The sequence below is a fragment of the Delphinus delphis genome, chromosome X (assembly GCF_949987515.2).
Source record: "Delphinus delphis chromosome X, mDelDel1.2, whole genome shotgun sequence".
Classification (NCBI taxonomy): Eukaryota; Metazoa; Chordata; class Mammalia; order Artiodactyla; family Delphinidae; genus Delphinus; species Delphinus delphis.
Genome location: NC_082704.1, coordinates 42,940,046 through 42,959,142, shown reverse-complemented (window position 1 = coordinate 42,959,142; position 19,097 = coordinate 42,940,046).

Genomic DNA, 19,097 nt, shown 5'->3' with positions numbered 1-19,097 from the left:
AAACTATTAGAGCTAATTCAATGAATCTGGTAAAGTCACAGGGTACAAAATTAATGCACAGAAATCTCTTGCATTCCTGTAGACAAAAAAATGAAAAATCTGAAACAGAAATTAAGGAAAAACTCCCATTTACCATTGCAAGTAAAATAATAAAATACCTAGGAATAAGCCTAGCTAAGGAGACAAAAGACCTTTATGTAGAAAACTATTAGACACTGATGAAAGAAACTAAAGATGACACAACAGATGGAGAGATATACCATGTTCTTGGATTGGAAGAATCAATATTCTGAAAATGACTATACCACACAAAGCAATTTACAGATTCAATGCAATCCCCATCAAGCTACCAATCGCATTATTCACAGAGCTAGGACAGAAAATTTTACAATTTGTATGGAAACACAAAAGATTCCAAATAGCCAAAGCAATAATGAGAAAGAAAAATGGAGCTGGAAGAATCAGGCTCCATCACCTCAGACTATACTACAAAGCTACAGTAATCAAGACAGTATTGTCCTGGCACAAAAACAGAAATATAGATCAATGGAACAGGATAGAAAGCCCACAGATAAACCCGTGCACATATGGTCACCTTAACTTTGACAAAGGAGGCAAGAATATACAATGGAGAAAAGCAACCTTTTCAATAAGTGGTGCTGGGAAAACTGGACAACTACATATAAAAGAATGAAATTAGGGGCTTCCCTGGTGGCGCAGTGGTTGAGAGTCCGCCTGCCAATGCGGGGGACATGGGTTCATGCCCCGGTCCGGGAAGATCCCACATGCCGTGGAGCAGCTGGGCCGCTGAACCTGCGCGTCTGGAGCCTGTGCTCTGCAATGGGAGAGGCCACAACAGTGAGAGGCCTGCGTACCGCAAAAAAACAAAACAAAACAAAACAAAAAAACAAACAAACAAACAAAAAGAATGAAATTAGAACACTTCCTAACACCATGCACAAAAATAAACTCAAAATGGATTAAAAACCTAAATGTAAGGCCAGACACTATCAAACTCTTAGAGGAAAACATAGACAGAACACTCTATGACATAAATCACAGCAAGATCCTTTTTGACCCACCTCCTAGAGAAACGGAAATTAAAAAATAAATAAACAAAATGGGACCTAATGAAACTTAAAAGCTTTTACACAGCAAAGGTAACCATAAACAAGATCAAAAGACAGCCTCTTAGAATGGGAGAAAATATTTGCAAATGAAGCAATTGACAAAGGATTAATCTCCAAAATTTACAAGAAGCTCATGCAGCTCAATATCAAAAAAACAAACAACTATTCCAAAAATGGGAGGCAGACCTAAATAAACATTTCTCCAGTGAAGACAGACAGATTGCCAAGAAATACATGAAATAATGCTCAACATCACTAATCATTAGAGAAATTCGATTGAAAACCACAATGAGGAATCACCTCACAACGGTCCGAATGGCCATCATCAAAAAATCTATAAGCAATAAATGCTGGAGAGGGTGTGGAGAAAAGGGAATCCTCTTGCAATGTTTGTGGAAATGTAAATTGATATAGCCACTATTTAGAACAGTATATAGTTTCCTTAAAAAACTAAAAATAGAACTACCTTATGACCTAGCCATCCCACTACTGGGCATATACCCTGACAAAACCATAATTCAAAAAGAGTCATGTACCACAATGTTCACTGCAGCACTATTTACAATAGCCAGGACATGGAAGCAACCTAATTGTCCATCGACAGATGAAAGGATAAAGGAGATGTGGCACATATACACAATGGAATATTACTCAGCCATAAATAATGAAATTCAATTATTTTTAGTGAGATGGATGGACTTGGAGTCTGTCATACAGAGTGAAGTAAGTCAGAAAGAGAAAAAGAAATACTGTATGCTAACACATATACATGGAATCTAGAAAAAAGAAGGTTCTGACAAACCTAGGGGCAGGACAGGAATAAAGACACAGACGTAAAGAATGGACTTGAAGACATGGGGAGAGGGAAGGGTAAGCTGGGATGAAGTGGGAGAGTAGCATTGACATATATACACTACTAATTCTAAAATGGATAGCTTGTGGAAGTGGCAGCATAGCACAGGGAGATCAGCTCTGTGCTTTGTGACCACCTAGAAGGGTGGGATATGGAGTGTGGGAGGGAGGCTCAAGAGGGAGGGCATATGTGGATGTATGTATACATATAGCTGATTCACTTTTTTTATAAAGCAGAAACTGACACATTGGAAAGCAATTATACTCCAGTAAAGATGTTAAAAAAATAAAATGATTCAGACATATTAATATTTTACTTTATTTTTTACCTACCAAAAATGACAGGTTGAGCTTCTTTTTAGAAAAATGAGTGTCTTGCAACCATTATTCATTTCAAATATTTATTAATTTGTAAATATTTATTGAATGTTGGGGAAGTTTAACGGTTTACTATTCGAGACACTCTAGCAAGTTAAGCACTTTCTTGTTTGTTTTCTCTAACCTTTCTCTCAGGGTCAATTATTTGGGCCAAATATGAAAACTATGGTGTTTGACTTTTGATTGAGAAATCACAGTTTTCAAGAGAGTTGTGTCCTTTTGGGGAGGGTTGAATGCTGTTTTAGAAACCTCTTAGGTGCCACATTACATCATCTTGGTATCATTTATCTACTGGGTCTATGGCCACTTGTTCTACCCTAGCCACTGCTTTGATGACCAAGTTGAAGGGAGAACCACTCAACTTCATGCTGACACAACCAAACACTTTATCTCATGCTCGGATCTCTTACCTCTAAAATCCTGCTCCAGGAATTCTGCATTATGGGTGAGGCATGAGGTGCCACAGGTCCTGATCAGTGGCTATGTGTACACAAGCGATAGTGCTAGGGATTAAATGACACTTGGAATAAAATTAGGTCAATGGGAGATGGGAGCCAGTGCATAAAATTCTTCATCCTTTCTCTGCTACATAGTCCTGTGGTGCAATAATTTATATGACTTCTCAGAAGATGGTACCAAAAGATTAAGTAATCTGTTGGGCTTGATACCCATTAGCGAACATATACTAATGCATTCTCTCATATTTACTCTTATTCTTCTACCTCATTTCCATTTTCCCTCATCTTGGCTACCTAGAATTTGCACTTTCTAAAACTTTAGTAACACAAAACTTTTGCATTGGAGTTTACTTTCTGGGAACACAGGATAAGAAAGGGTATTGAAGCAAAAGCAATCAGACCTAATTTTTCTAAAAATGCTGCAATCTGACACAGACTTCTGATTTTCCTGTAAATTTGATGAGCATCTGTGGTAGTAATTAGGACTGTTCATAAATATTCTAGATCTCATCATTCTCAGCACATGGTAATATTGCACTTCCCAGTCCTCTTGAAGTTAAGCATGGCCATGTGACTGATTGCAACTAATGAAATGTAAGCTGAATTGACATGCATTTTTTCAAAGCAGAAACCTTAGTAGCTAGTACATGATTTTCCACTCTGTTGAGATAGAATCTCTGTCAGTGGGGTCCCGAGTGACTACAAAAAGCAACGCCTTCATCTGACCTGTGCTGGACCTGTAGCATAAGCAAGAAATAAAACATTTATTGTGTCAAGCCACATAACTTTGAGGTTGTTTGCTCCCTCATCATAACCTAGCTCATGCTGACTGATATAGCATCCTCCTTTACCAAAGTGGAGGAGACCACACATCATATTTAGAAATTTGATAGCTTACTATCTCACGCTCTATCTCTTTTTTAAAATTGAAGTATACTTGATGTACAATATTGTATGTTACCAGTGTACAATAGAGTGATTTACAATTTTTAAGGGTTATGTTCCATTTATAGTTATTATAAAATATTGGCTATATTTCCTGTGTTGTACAATATATCCTTGTAACTTATTTTATACATAATAATTTTTACCTCTTAATCCCCTACTCCTATATGGCCTCTCCTCCCTTTCCTTCTAGGAAAACAAACCACTAGTTTGTTTTCTATATCTGTGAGTCTGCTTCTCTTTTTATTATATTCACTCACTAGTTTGTCGTATCTTTTAGATTCCACATATAAGTGATATCATACTGTATTTGTCTGTCTGATTTATTTCACTTTATGGCTCTATCTCTTTTTTAAACAGTGTCACTATAATTCATGATGACTTCTTTTCACTAGTTTCTTTCTTTGTGACACCTTTCTCTGGTTTTGGTATCACGGTGATGGTGGACTTGTCAAATGGGTTTGGGAGCATTCCTCCCTCTGCTATAGTTTGGAAGAGTTTGTGAAGGATAGGTGTTAGCTGTTCTCTAAATGTTTGATAGAATTCACCTGTGAAGCCATCTGGTCCTGGGCTTTTGTGTGATGGAAAATTTTTGTTCACAGTTTCAATTTCAGTGCTTGCAATTGGTCTGTTCATATTTTTATTTCTTCCTGGTTCAGTCTTGGAATGTTGTGCTTTTCTATGAATTTCTCCATTTTTTCCAGGTTGTCCATGTTATTGGCATATAGTTGCTTTTAGTAGTCTCTCACGATCCTTTGTATTTCTGCAGTGTCAGTTGTTATTTCTCCTTTTTCATTTCTAATTCTGTTGATTTGAGTCTTCTCCCTTATTTTATTGATGAGTCTGGCTAATGATTTATCAATTTTATTCATCTTCTCAAAGAACCAGCTTTTAGTTTTATTGATCTTTGCTCTTTATTGTTTCCTTAATTTCTTTTTCATTTATTTCTGATCTTTATGATTTCTTTCCTTCTGCTAACTTTATTTTTTTTTATTTTTTCTTCTTTCTCTAATTGCTTGAGGTGTAAGTTTCAGTTATTTATTTGAGATTTTTTCTTGTATTTTGAGGTAGGAATGTATTGCATTAAACTTTCCTCTTAGAACTTCTTTTGCTGCAGCCCATAAGTTTTGGGTCATCCAGTTTTCATTGTCATTTTTTTCTATGATTTTTTTTATTTCCTCTTTGATTTCTTTAGTGATCTCTTGGCTATTTAGTAGTGTATTGTTTAGCCTCCTTGTGTTTGTATTTTTTACAATTTTTTTCTGAATCATTTTAATAACTCTCATTTCCCACAGTCAGTGGGGAAAAAGGAAAAAATCCCAAAGGAGGAGTTTCACAATGTGGAGAAGTGAAAAGGACATAACATGGAAGTAATGATATACTAATATGTGTGCATATTAGTGATGATAGCAAATGGGTTCAGAACTACCTCATAGGTTTCCACTCCATCTTCAAGTTTTGCTATTTTGTAAAAAGCTATTTTCTAAAATGATAGTGTCTTTGAATCTCTTCATAGACTTTTCTCAGCTTAAGTGTTTAAAATTTCATATGACTGTAACCTAACTCAATATTCCTTTATCTAAATAGGTATGAGCAGTTTTTAATGTATAAAGGAACAATTTCTTCTTAAAACTGGCAAATATTTTTACTTGTTAAAGGAAAAAAACATCCTGTTTTCCTCTTTCCTATGATTTAACAGCTGGTAGACAAAGAAAGGGAGAATAATAAATTTTAATTATACCTTTCAAACCCAACACATTTGAAACTATTCAGCAACGACATGAGAGATTTCTCAGCATTAACTTGTAGGTGGTTAAGAAATGCTAGTTCTCGTTCTTGAAGTTGAGATGGCCAGACTTGTACAATCCACCATAATAAAAGTTACAAATTTTCAACACTTTATAATGATTATTTTCTTCAGGGTCTTAGTGTCTCTGTTTTTGTTTTCCACTTTCTCTTTTCCATACTTAAGACTGGCCCAATAAAGAAAGCAACACTGTAAATCATCACACAGCTTTTCTCCTCCAATTACATTAATAACAGATGCCAAAATAGAGCACACACCAAGTAAGGATATAAGATTATAATATCTTCTACTGTAGACAGGGAGTCAGGGAGAACAAAAATGAGAGAAAGTTTGATGGTGTAAATAGTCTTTTAAAATTCATTCCTTGGGTTTGAGAGAAAAAAAATTATTGCATTTGTGGACTAATAGAACAGAATTGAAAGCCCAGAAATAAACATATACAGACATGGTCAATTAATATTTGATAAAAGAGCCAAGAATACTCAATGGGGACTGATAGTCTTTTCAATAAAAATGTTGGGAAAACTGGATAACCACATGCAAAAGAATGAAATTGGAACATTATCTTACATGACTCACAAAAGTTAACTCAAAATGGATTAAAGACTTAAATGTGAGAACTGAAACTGTAAAACTCCTAGAAGAAAAATTAAGAAGCAGGGGGTGCCTTCAACATGGCAGAGGGGTAAGATGTGTAGATCACCTTCCTCCCCACAAATACATAAAAACTGCATCTACATGTGGAACAATGCCTACAGAACACCTACTGTATGCTGGCAGAAGATCTCCGACTTCCCCAAAGGCAAGAAACTCCCCACATACCTGGGTAGGGCAAAAGATAAAAAAGAAAAACAGAGTCAAAATAATAGGGATGGGACGTGCACCTTGGGGAGGGAGCTGTGAAGGAGGAAATGTTTCCACAGACAAGGAAGTCCCTTCACTGGCAGAGATGGGGGGCAGGTGGTGGGGGGAAGCTTCAGAACCATGGAGGAGTGCATAGCAACAGGGGTGCAGAGGGCAAAGCAGAGAGATTCCCACACAGAGGATCACTGCCAACCATCACTCCCCAGCCTGAGAGGCTTGTCTGATGACCCACTGGGGTGGGTGGGGCCTGGGAGCTGAGGCTCTGGTTTCGGAGTTCAAATCCCAGGGAAAGGACTGGGGTTGGCTACATGAACACAGTCTGAAGGGGGTTAGTGAGCCACAGCTAGCTGGGAGGGAGTCCAGGAAAATATCTGGACCTGCCTAAGAGGCAAGAGACCATTGTTTCAGGGTGTGTGAGGAGAGTGGATTTGGAGCACTACCTAAATGAGCTCCAGAGACAGGCGTGAGCCATGGCTATCAGTGCAGACCCCAAAGATGGGTATGAGATTCTAACGCTGCTAATACAGCCACCAAGAAGCCTGTGTGCAAGCACAGGTCACTATTTACACCTCCTCTTTCAGAAGCCTGTGCAGCCTTCCACTGCCAGGATCCCATGATTTTCTTACCCCAGGAGAACACGGTGTGACTCAGGCTGTTGCTATGCCATGCCAACCTCTGCCCCTGCAGGCTCAGCCCCGCATTCCATACCCCTCCTTCCCCCCAGCCTGAGTGAGTCAGAGACCCCCTAATCAGCCACTCCATTAACCACATCCTGTCTAGGGGGGAACAGATGACCTCAGGTGACCTACACACAGAGGAGGGACCAAATCCAAAACTGTACCCCAGGAGCTGTGTGAAAAAAAAAAGAGAAAGGGAAAATTCTCCCAGCAGCCTCAGGAGCAGCGAATTAAATCTCCACAATCAACTTCATGTACCCTTCATCTCTAGAATACTTGAAGAGACAACATATCATCCAAAAATTGAGGCAGTGGACTATGGGAGAAACTTAGACTTGGGGTGGCTTTCTGCATCTAATTTGTTTCTGGTATTATGTTTATCTTAGTTTAGTATTTGGAGCTTATTATCATTGGTAGATTTCCTTATTGATTTGGTTGCTCTCTTCCTTTTTTAATTTTATATATATATATAATTTTTTTCCCTTTTCCTCTTTTTGTAAGTGTGTATGTTTCTTTGTGTGATTTTGTCTGTATAGCTTTGCTTTTGGCATTTGTCCTAGGGTTCTGGCTGTCTATTTTTTGTGGTTTTCTTTGTTTTGTTTTTAGAGCTTGTTATCATTGGAGGATTTGTTTTTTGGTTTTGTTGCTCTCTTGTTTCTTTCTTTCTTTATAATTACTTTATTTTTCATATATTTTCTATTTAAATAACTTTATCTTATTTTATTCTCTCTTTCTTTCTTTTTATTTCACCGTGTTCTTCTGAGCTGAGTGGCTGACAGTGTCTTGCTGCTCTGGCTGGGTGACAGGCCTGAGACACTGAGGTGGGAGAGCTGAGTTCAGGTCATTGGCCCACCAAAGACCTCCTAGACCCCTGTAATATCAAATGGGGAAAGTTCTCCCAGAGATCTCTATCTCAATGCTAAGACCCAACTCCACTCAACAACCAGCAAGCTACAGTGATGGACACCTTATGTCAAACAACTAGCAAGACAGGAACACAAAATCACCCATTAGCAGAGAGGCTGCCTAAAATCATAATAAGTTCACAGACATCACAAAACATACCACCGGTCATGGTACTGCCCACCAAAAGACAAAATCCAGCTTAATCCACCAGAACATAGGCTCCAGTCCCCTCCATGAAGAAGCCTACACAACCCACTGAACCAAACTTACAGACTGGGAGCAGACAAAAAAACCCAGGAACTACGAACTTGTGGTCTGTGAAATGGAGAGCCAAAACACAGTAAGTTAAGAAAATGAGAAGACAGAGAAATATGCAGCAGATGAAGGAGCAAAGTAAAGACACACCAAACCAAATAAATGAAGAGGAAATAGGCAGTCTGCCTGAAAAAGAATTCAGAGTAATGATAGTAAAGATGATCCAAAATCTTGGAAAAAGAATGGAAAAATACAAGAAACGTTTAACACAGACCTAGAAAAACTAAAGAGCAAACAAAAATGATGAACAAGAAAATAAATGATATTAAAAATTCTCTAGGGGCTTACCTGGTGGTGCAGTGGTTGGGAATCTGCCTGCTAATGCAGGGGACACGGGTTTGAGCCCTAGTCTGGGAATATCCCACATGCTGCGGAGCAACTAGGCCCGTGAGCCACAACTACTGAGCCTGCGCGTCTGGAGCCTGTGCTCTGCAACAAGAGAAGCCGCAATAGTGAGAGGCCCACACACCGTGATGAAGAGTGTCTCCCACTTGCCACAACTAGAGAAAGCCCTCGCAAAGTAACGAAGACCCAAAACAGCAAAAATAAATAAATTAATTAATAAACTCCTACCCCTAACATCTGAAAAAAATTAAAATTCTCTAGAAGGAATCAGTAGCACAATAACTGAGGCAGAAGAACGGATAAGTGACCTGGAAGATAAAATAGTGGAAATAACTACCACAGAACAGAATAAAGAAAAAAGAAAGAAAAGAAATGAGGACAATATCAGAGACCTCTGGGACAATATTAAAAGTATCAACATTCGAATTATATGGGTTCCAGAAGAAGAAGAGAAATAAAAAGAGACTGAAAATATTTGAAGAGACTATAGTTGAAAAGTTCCCTAATATGGGTAAGGAAATAGTCAGTCAAGTCCAGGAAGCAGAGAGAGGCCCATACAGGATAAATTCAAGGAGAAACACACCAAGACACATATTAATCAAACTATCAAATATTAAATACGAAGAAAAAATATCAAAAGCAGCAAATAACATAGAAGGTAATCCCCATAAGTTTAATGGCAGATCTTTCAGCAGAAACTCTGCAAGCCAGAAGGGAGTGGCAGGATATATTTAAAGTGATGAAAGGGAAAAACCCACAAGCAAGATTATTCTACCCAGTAAGGATCTCATTCAGATTTGATGGAGAAATTAAAACCTTTACAGACAAGCAAAAGCAAAGAGAATTCAGCACCACCAAACCAGCTTTACAAAAAATGCTAAAGGAACTTCTCTAGGCAGGAAACACAAGAGAAGGAAAAGACTTACAATAAGAAACCCAAAACAATTAAGAAAAATGGTAATAGGAACATACATATCAATAACTACCTCACATGTAAATGGATTAAATGTTCCAACCAAAAGACATAGACTAGCTGAATAGATTAAAAAAAAACAAGACCCGTACATATGTTGCCCACAAGAGACCCACTTCAGACCTAGGACACATACACACTGAAAGTGAAGGGATGGAAAAAGATACTCCATGCAAATGGAAATCAAACGAAAGCTGGAGTAGAAATTCTCATATCAGGAAAAATACACTTTAAACAAAGACTACTACAAGAGAAAAAGGACACTACATAATGATCAAGGGATGATTCCAAGAAGAAGATATAACAATTGTAAATATTTATGCACCCCACATAGGAGCACCTCAATACATAAGCCAAATGCTAACAGCCATAAAAGAGGAAATCTACTGTAACACAATCATAGCAAGGGATTTTATCACCCCACATTCACCAATGGACAGATCATCCAAAATGAAAATAAAAAAGGAGACACAAGCTTTAAATGATACATTAAACAAGATGGACTTAATTGATATTTATAGGACATTCCATCCAAAAACAATTGAATACACATTCTTTTCAAGTGCACATGGAACATGCTCCAAGATAGATGACATCTTGGGTCACAAATCAACCCATGGTAAAATTAAGAAAATTGAAATCGTATCAAGTATCTTTTCCAACCACAATGCTGTGAGACTAGATATCAACTACAGGAATAAAAAAAACCTGTAAAAAATACAAACACATGGAAGCTAAACAATACACTACTAAATAACCAAGAGATCACTGAAGAAATCAAAGAGGAAATCAAAAAATACCTAGAAACAAATGACAATGAAAAGACAATGACCTAAAATGTATGGATATAGCAAAATAAGTCCTAAGAGGGAAGTTTATAGCAACACAATCCTACTTCAAGAAACAAGGAAAACCTCAAATAAACAACCTAATCTTACAGATAAAGAAATTAGAGAAAACCTAAAATTAAGAGAAGGAAAGAAAACATAAAGATCAGAAGTAAATGAATAATAAATGAAGGAAATAATAACAAATATCAATAAAAATAAAAGCTGGTTCTTTGAGAAGAAAAACAAAATTGATAAACCATTAGCCAGTCTCATCAAGAAAAAAAGGGAGAAGATTTATATCAATAGACTTAGAAAGGAAAAAGGAGAAGTGACAACTGACACTACAGAAGTACAAAGGATCATGAGAGATTACTACAAGCAACAATATGCCAATAAAATGGACCACCTAGAAGGAATGGACAAATTCTTAGAAAAGCACAACCTCATGAGACTGAACCAGAAAGAAAGAGAAAATATAAACAGACCAATCACAAGCCCTGAAATTGAAACTGTGATTAAAAACCTTCCAACAAACAAAAGCCCAGGATCAGATGGCTTCACAGGTGAATTCTATCAAACATTTAGAGAAGAGCTAACACCTATTCTCAAACTCTTCCAAAATATAGCAGATGGAGGAACACTCCCAAACTCATTCTACAAGGCCACCATCGCCCTGATACCAAAACCAGACAAAGATGCCACCAAAACAGAAAACTACAGCCAGTATCACTGGTGAACATAGATGCAAAAATCCTCAAAAAAATACTAGCAAACAGAATCCAACAGCAAATTAAAAAGATAATAAACCATGATCAAGTGGGATTTATCCCAGGAATGCGAGGATTCTTCAATATATACAAATCAATCAATGTGATAAACAATAGTAACAAATTGAAGGAGAAAAACCATATGATCATCTCAATAGATGCAGAAAAAGCTTTCAACTACATTCACCTCCCATTTATGATAAAAACTCTCTAGAAAGTCAGCATAGAGGGAACTTACCTCAACATAATTAAGTCCATGTATAAGAAACCTACAGCCAACATCGTTCTCAATGGTGAAAAACTGAAACAATTTCCACTAAGATCCGGAACAAGACAAGGTTGCCCACTCTTACCACTATTATTCAAAATAGCTTTGGAAGTTTTAGCCCCAGCAATCAGAGTAAAAATAGAAATACAAGGAATCCAGATCAGAAATGAAGAAGTAAAACAGTCACTGTTTGCAGATGAAATGATACTATATAGAGAGAATCCTATAGATGCTACCAGAAAACTACTAGAGCTAATCAATGAATTTGGTATAGTAGCAGGATACAAAATTAATGCACAGAAATCTCTTGCATTCCTATACACTAATGATGAAAAATCTGAAAGAGAAATTAAGAATCACTCCCATTTACCACTGCAACAAAAATAATAAAATACCTAGGAATAAACCTACCAAAGGATATGAAAGGTCTGTATGCAGAAAACTATAAGATACTGATGAAAGTAATTAAAGGTGATACAAACAAATGGAGAGATGTACCTGGTTCTTGTATTGGAAGAATCAACATTGTGAAAATGACTATACTACCCAAAGCAATCTACAGATTCAGTGCAATCCCTATCAAACTGCCAATGTCATTTTTCACAGAACTAGAACAAAATTTTTACCATTTGCATGGAAACACAAAAGACCCCGAATAGCCAAATCAATCTTAAGAAAAGCAGAGCTGGAGGAATCAGGCTCTCTGACTTCAGACTACACTACACAGCTACAGTAATCAAGGCAGTATGGTAGTGGCACTAAAACAGAAATATAGATTAATGGAACAGGATAGGAAGCCCAGAGATAAACCCACACACATATGGTCACCTTATCTTTGATAAAGGATACAAGAATATACAATGGGGAAAAGAAAGCCTCTTCAATAAGTGGTGCTGGGAGGGAGAATTGGAGAGCTACATGTAAAAGAATGAAATTAGAACACTCCCTAACACCCTACAAAAAATAAACTCAGAATTGATTAAAGACCTAAATATAAGGCCAGACACTATAAAACTCTTAGAGGAAAACATAGGCAGAACACTCTATGACATAAATCACAGCAGGATCCTTTTTGACCCACCTCCTAGAGAAATGGAAGTAAAAACAAAATTAAACAAATGAAACCTGATGAAACTTAAAAGCTTTTGCACAGCAAAGGAAACCATAAATAAGACAAAAAGTCAACCTTCAGAATGGGAGAAAATATTAGCAAACAAAGCAACTGACAAATGATTAATCTCCAAATTATGCATGCAGCTCATGCAGCTCAGTATCAAAAAAAAGATAACAACCTAATCCAAAAATGGACAGAAGACCTAAATAGACACTTCTCCATGGAAGATATACAGATTGCCAACAAACACATGAAAAGATGCTCAACATCACTAATCATTCGTGAAATGCAAATCAAAACTACAATGAGGTATCACCTCACACCAGTTCAGAATGGCCATCATCAAAAAATCTACAAACAATAAATGCTGGAGAAAAGGGAACCCTCATACACTGTTGCAGGGAATGTAAATTGATACAGCCACTATGGAGAACAGTATAGAGGTTCCTTAAAAAAACTAAAAATAAACCACCATATGACCAAGCAATCCCACTACTGGATGTATACCCTGAGAAAACCATAATTCAAAAAGAGTCATGTACGACAATGTGCATTGCAGCTCTATTTACAATAGCCAGAACATGGAAGCAACCTACTTGTCCATTGACAAGTGAATGGATAAAGAAGATGTGGCACATATATACAATGGAATATTACTCAGCCATAAAAAGAAACGAAATTGAGTTATTTGTAGTGAGGTGGATGGACCTAGAGACTGTCATAGAGAGTGAAGTAAGTCAGGAAGAGGAAAACAAATATGGTATGCTAACACATATATAAGGAATATATAAAAAAATGGTTCTCAAGAACCTAGTGGCAAGACAGGAATAGAGACGCAGATGTAGATAATGGACTTGAGGACAAGAGGAGGGGGAAGGGCAACCTGCAATGAAGTGAGAGAGTGGCAATGACATATATACATTACCAAATGTAAAATAGATAGCTAGTGGGAAGCAGCCGTATAGTACAGGGACATCAGCTCAGTGCTTTTTGTCCACCTAGAGGGGTGGGATCAGGAATGTGAGAGGGAGGAGATATGCAGATGTATGTATATGTAAAGTTGATTCACTTTGTTATACAGCAGAAACTAACACACCATTGGAAAGTTGTTATACTCCAATAAAGATGTTAAATAAATAAATAAATCAGGAAAAAATAAAGAAATCTTAAGAAAAAGTCTCCTTGACATTAGTCTTGGCAACAATTTTTGCCTTTGACACTAAAAGCACCAGCAACATAAGCAAAAATCAATAAGTAGAATTATAATCTAACTAAAAAGTTTCTGCATAGCAGAGTAAAAAGTCAACAAAATGAAGAAGCAATCTTTATAATGGGAGAAACTCTTTGCAAATCATATCTTATAAAAAGTTAGTGTTCAAAATATGTGATGAATTCATACAACTCAAAAAAATTCAATTTGAAAATGGGCAGAGAAACTGGCTAGACATTTTTCCGAAAAGATATACAAATGGCCAACAGGCACATGAAAAGTTACTCAACATTACTAAACATCATAGAAATGTAAATGAAAACCACAATAAGCTATAACTTTACAACTGTTAGAATGGCTGTCACCAAAAATAAATAAATAACTGTTGACAAGGGGTGTGGAGAAAATGGAACCCTGTTCTCTGTTGGTGGGAATATAAGTTGGTAGAGCCACTATGGAAAAATGTATGGAGAGTCCTCAAAAAAATAAAATAGGACTACGATATAATCCAGCATTCCCACTTCTGGGTATATATATAAAGGCATTGAAACCAGGATCTTGAAGTGATATCTGCCCTCCTATATTCATTATGGCATTATTCCAATAGGTACGATATGGAAGCAATCTAAATGGTGTCCATCAATGGATGAATAAAGAAATATAATTATATATATAATTATATATATATGTGTGTGTATATATATATATATATATATATATATATAAGCATTATTCAGCCATAAAAGAAGGAAAGCCTGTCATTGTTACAACATGGATGGAACTTGAAGGTACTATGCTAAATGAAATAAATCAGAGAAAGGCAAGTACTGTATGACCTCACTTATATGTTTATCTAGAAAAAGTCAAATTTATGGAAACAGAGATTAGAATGGTGGTTTCCAGGACCTGGAGGGAGAGGGAAATGTGGAGATGTTAGTCAAAGGTTACAAAATTCCAGTTGTAATTTGAATAAATTCTGGGAATCTAGTATACATCATTATGACTATAGTTAATGATACTGTATTTTATACTTGCAAATTGCTAAAAGAGTAAAACTTAAATGTCTTAAAAATATAGTATTTATGTGAGGTGATGAATGTGTTAACTAACCTTATGGTGGTAATCATTTTGCAATATATACATATATCAAATCATCACATTGTACACCTTAAATTTACATGGTGTTATATGTCAATTATATCTCAGTAAAGCTGGAGAAGAAAAATTAGTTTAGGAAGCCTACTCTTCATAAAAGTTCCCATACTTTTGCTTAATATAAATTGATCAGCAAAATCCTACTCAGGTAACTATCATAACAATTACATAAAGTTTTCCAGTTTACAATATGGCTCAGTAGTATGTTTCCCATAGAGTTTAGGGGAAAAAAATCTGCATGTGTTATCATGGACTATATAGGATCTAGCCCTGCCTTCCTATCTAACCTCATCTTCTACCATTGTCTCCCTCACTCAGTATCCCAGCCATATGGGTCATCTTTCTGCTCATCAATGAATGCAAACTTATTTTTACCCCTCCTCGTAACTCTCTTTCCCCAGCTCTTCATTGGGTTAACTCCTTCCTATCATTTAGGTCTTTGATCAAATATGACTTGCTCATTAAGACCTTAGCTGAACACTCTATCCCACATAATTCACCCTTCCCTCTCATCCATCACTCTCTATTCCCTTATCCTGCTTTATTTTTTTCATAACACTTATCTCTGCATGACACTTCATTATGCATACATTTATTAGTTTATTGTCCTTTTCCTCTACTGGAATGTATGTTCCATAAGAGGAGGAACCAAGTTCATTTCTGTTGCAAACAGGAAACTGGATCTGTGTCCAGTATATAATATGTGATAAATGAATAGCTATTGACTTAGTCAAAAATTATTGACTTAGTCATAATTTTACAGTTCCTGATCTTTAATTCCTTTGATGAAATATCAGCCTCTCAATTATGAATCCACTCACTTACCTTAGATATGTAGTATGGTTCTTCACACTTCCATTTCCAACTTTCTCTTGCATTCTTTGTCGGAGCTTAGCACTAAGGAATTAGTCATGACACTCATATCTCTTGGACCAACTTGTTAAGTTTTTGCTACTTAGGAGGACTGCCTTAGAACCTGAAATATTTATATCATTCAATTTACTCCATATCTTAAGCTGAAAAGTCAAGCAAAATGTACTAGGTACATATTAGCCACTTAATAGCACCAAGAGAACATCGCTTGTGTGTAGGCTCTTTCTCAATTTTAAACTAAGATAGGATAGATATAGTGATTATCAAACAAGTTTTACAACCCACAAGTCAAATCACAATGAAATAAAAGAAGAGACTAGTACCCATATATTTTATTTGACTAGCTGCAGGTCTGGTACCTAGAAGTCAGAATGATAACTCAGACAACTGCTTAAAAGCATGCACTATCCATTCCATTAGTGTGCTGGCCCCACATCTGCCATCATTGCCTCACACTCCCCAATAATTTACTATTGTCCCTTAAATGCTTCCATTACCCATACCTTCAAAAATATTACCCATTTCCCTTATAATGCAGCAATATCAGTGAAGCAAAGAAATGAGCCAAAGCTGGCTATGAATTTTAGGAGCTTGAAGAAAGCAGAGGTAGTAAGGAGCAGTCTTCTGAACTCCTATTTGGTATTTTGTAATAATATGTAGAAAAGCTTAAATAATGCCATCCTGAAAGATAAAGAATCTGAAGAGGTTAGTTTAACGATTGAAACTCAACAATCTACAAATCTTTTCTAAGACTATTTTTCAGCATAGTATCTTTCTCACTGTTTGATGTCTCAGAGACCAGAGATATTTTGTCAGAGAGGCAAATTTCAAGCCATTTATAAATTGCTGTGCATTATAGAGTTAATATGTCTCTTATTAAAGAGAAACAAAGTTTTGACTGTGAGTTGAAATAAACATGAAATACAAGGTTTTATGAAAATCTAAGAGTTCTTTATTTACTTAGAGACCATAATTTGGAGTGGGTACTGATAGACTTGTTATATAGTATCTCTTTTCTCATAACCTCTCTGTCTCTGTCCCTCTCTATCTCCCTAATCATTAAAGGGAATCAACCAAGTTTACACATTGGTAAGGCTGGCTTTCATGAAAACCTCGCCATTTCCCAAGGTAGGCAACTGAGAAAGAAAACATTTATGGAGACAAGTAATAACCATCTTTTTAAATTTTATTCTGACATACAAGTGTTTGTGTTCTGGTTTGATAACTTACTAGCTCTGTGACCTTAGGTAAATTACCTAACTGCTCTGAACCTCAGTTTCCTAAAATATAAATTGTATATAATACTTCTCTCAGTTGTTGTAAAGATGAAACAAGATGAAAGTAAAGCAAGAAGTACAGTGACTGGCACATTAAAAAGGTAGTTTCATTTCCCTTTACCTTTATTCTTTCATCACTATATTATTCTTCTTTAAAGAGATATATTATGAGATGCATATATGCAGTAGCTCTTTTTATTTCAAGATGGTAGAGTGGTTAGAAGTATGAGTTTTGAAATCCAACAGATCTAGTTTCTAATTTTAGCTTCTCCATTTGGTGTGTAACATTGAGTCAGTTCCTTAAGCTTTCTGACATTCAGTTTCCTCATCTATAAATGGAGATAATAATAGCATCTACCTCTTAGGTTGTTGTTAAATGGGATAATCAGGTAAAGGACACTGAATGCCCCACTAGCTGGAAGCGCTCAATACATGTTAGCTGTTGTATCTCTATTGTTAATATTTATAACATAATTATTATTACACTTATTTGTATTATTTTAGATCAGTGTTTCCTAACTTCAGGCTGAGGATGAACAAACATTTTAATGTAGGTTTCTTTTCAACTGGTCTCTTAGAGACATTGGTGGTAGTTTTGTTTCCTCTCTCCTACTCCTCGACTTATTGCTAGGGTCTGAAATAAAGAACATAATTAATATAAGGGAGGAAATACTGTTTTGAATGATTGAAACCTGTGAAAATGTGAGTTACTAACAAGGAAATGTCTCTTCATTAACTGGAAAAGCACTTCTGAGCCTGGCTTACATGAAGCAGACCACATAGAAGGCTCTTTTGTAGTCCCTTCTATCTTCTAAAATAGCAGAAGCCAACTCTAATCTAAGAACAAGATAGAGTGCAAGGCTTGGAGGCTACCTACTCAGTAACACCACCAAAACTCATGATGTGCTGTCGTTCAATGAAAATGCCACTGTTGCTATCACTGGACACATATCACAGCTTGCCACTGATTACCACCAGTTTTGGGAATTGGACATTAAAAGACATTGCCTCATGAATTGGCTCAGATGATGAGCAGCTAAAAAGAATAATCACCTATTTACATACTAGAATCTCATCTGGCCTATCATACTTCCTCCAACAACACTCCCTACCCCCACCCAATCTCCATGGGCTGAGATTGTGCTGAAAAATCCCCTTCCCCTTTAATTAAAATCTTACCTCTCTTTGTCTTTCTAAATATCTACTTATTTTCTATGTCTAAGCCACTGAGGTAACCATAAAGATATGTATCTTACCTGAGGTAGTGGCAGCAATGAGCTTGCCCATTAAACAAGCCTATTATTTTTCTCTCTCTTTAATGAAGATGGATAAATATTATACTGTAGCTTAACAACATTATTAGCTAAGTGAATTATAGCCTTTTCACTGGAACTCAAGGCAATAACATAAGGAAAAGGAGCAATGGGTTTAAGGTCACCTTGGTAGGATCTACAAGCAATACCCAATATGGGCATAAGTAATTCATGGTCCATAATCACAAAGCACCAACCAAAGCAACACATTTCAGGGAGGGAGGAAGTAGGATGTGGTAGCCTGCTCTGAACTGAAGTGTGAAATAGATACTGGTCTCTTGGTGCTGCTGAATGCACACAAGGGAAAAAGCAACTTAGAGACAACACACAGCAAGACTTTTAATCAGTCATTTAGTACTTCAGCAGTAGAAAATACAGTATAACTGCTGGGCTGTAGTAAGCCCATGCTCCTATTGCTGACAGAGCTTGACTTTCATAGCTAAAAATCTTTAAAGTCCTCCAAAGAGCCCCAGAACTCCATGCCCATCATTCTAAACTAGTAAAGTCCTTAGCTGTGCATTGGCATTTCAAGCTTAGAAACTGGCTCTCTGATGAAGCAATGAGTTAGAAAGTAGGAGGAATAAACTGATTAAGTCCAAAGGCAGAATTAACACCACAAACAACCCCTCCCCAGCAAATC